Source organism: Elephantulus edwardii, unplaced genomic scaffold, assembly GCF_000299155.1.
Source record: "Elephantulus edwardii isolate Elephantulus edwardi_28Jun2011 unplaced genomic scaffold, EleEdw1.0 scaffold00145, whole genome shotgun sequence".
In the NCBI taxonomy this organism is placed as follows: domain Eukaryota; kingdom Metazoa; phylum Chordata; class Mammalia; order Macroscelidea; family Macroscelididae; genus Elephantulus; species Elephantulus edwardii.
The window spans coordinates 2,881,799-2,883,078 of NW_006399895.1; the positions used below are offsets into that span (position 1 = coordinate 2,881,799).

General features: G+C 38.4%; 1 pseudogene; it reads left to right on the forward strand.

Annotated features, from left to right (window-relative positions):
- The window catches only part of LOC102863286, a 2,846-nt pseudogene extending 2,231 nt beyond the window's left edge, over positions 1–615 (forward strand).
- Positions 616–1,280: the final 665 nt, after the last annotated feature.

Here is a 1,280-nt window from a genome sequence, read left to right on the forward strand (position 1 = left end):
AAAACGGCTTGCCTCCGGAAACTCTATGAACAGTGCTCAGGCCTTTCATTCATAGGTTCGCTATGAGTTGTCTATGACTCGACGGCACCTAACAACAGCAACTATGTGCTATATCTCAGAAAACTTTATCCCTCTTACTCATTTCCACTGAGAAGTCCAGTTTTGAATGTTTCAAATGCCTATAAGTTTTTGTTTTGTGTATTTATAAAACACAATTAACTTTGGCTTTTAAAATTTGAGGGCACCATGGCTTTTGTTGTTAGGTGCCATGTGGAAAGTCCAACTCGTAGCTAGGCTGAGTATAATAGGACAAAACACTGTTCAAACCTGAAGCATTCTCACAACTGCTACTGGGTTTGAGCCCATTCTTGTGGCCACTGTATCCACGTATCTCGCTGAAGTTCTCCTTCTTGCTGTTGATGTTCTTCCTGACCAAGCATGATGTCCTTCTCCATGGATTGATAGAATGTCCAAAGTACCTGAGATAAAGTCTCCTCATCTTCTCTTAGAAGGAGAATTCTGGGTAGACTTGTCCATCCCGCTCGTAATTAAGTATTCAGTGAGTGTTGCCATTCTTCACAGGCTACCATGGCTGGTTGTGATCAGTATGGTTGAATGACTTTAGTTAGTGAACAAACCTCAAGGAAACATCTTGTCAGTATTCTTTCACCCAAGAGTTATGAGACATTAATAATGATTCCCTCGTTCTTCTAGCAATTCATGGCATATTCAATACTCTTCATTAACACTACAATTCAAAGGCATCAATTCTATTTTTTTAAATTTATTTTTATATTATAGGGTCCACACACAGAATTTGTATACATTATGTTTCCTTCATATATATATTGTGTTTCACACATCCCTTCATTTACATTGTATTTTGTACCATTATTCACATAGATTGTGTTTTATAAAATTAATCACTGTTGATTCATGACCACTATTACCTCATCTTTCCATGTCCCCCAATGGCTATTTCCTAATTCCTTTACTCACTCTCTCTACCCCCCAAACTCTGAGATCCAGGGATTTCCCCTCTCACCCCCCAACCTGCCTGTCCCTTCCCCTGGGACGTGGACTTCTGCACACATCTTAATAGTTATCCTTCTATTTTTATAATAATGGACTTATGCAATATTTGTCCTTATGAGACTGAGTTAGTTCACTCAGCATAATACTCTCCAACCTCTCTCATCTTATATAGTTGTTGTTTTTAAAATCATTGCTCCTGAGTGCTGCATAATGGAATCATTGTATGAAGGTACCATAATTTCTCA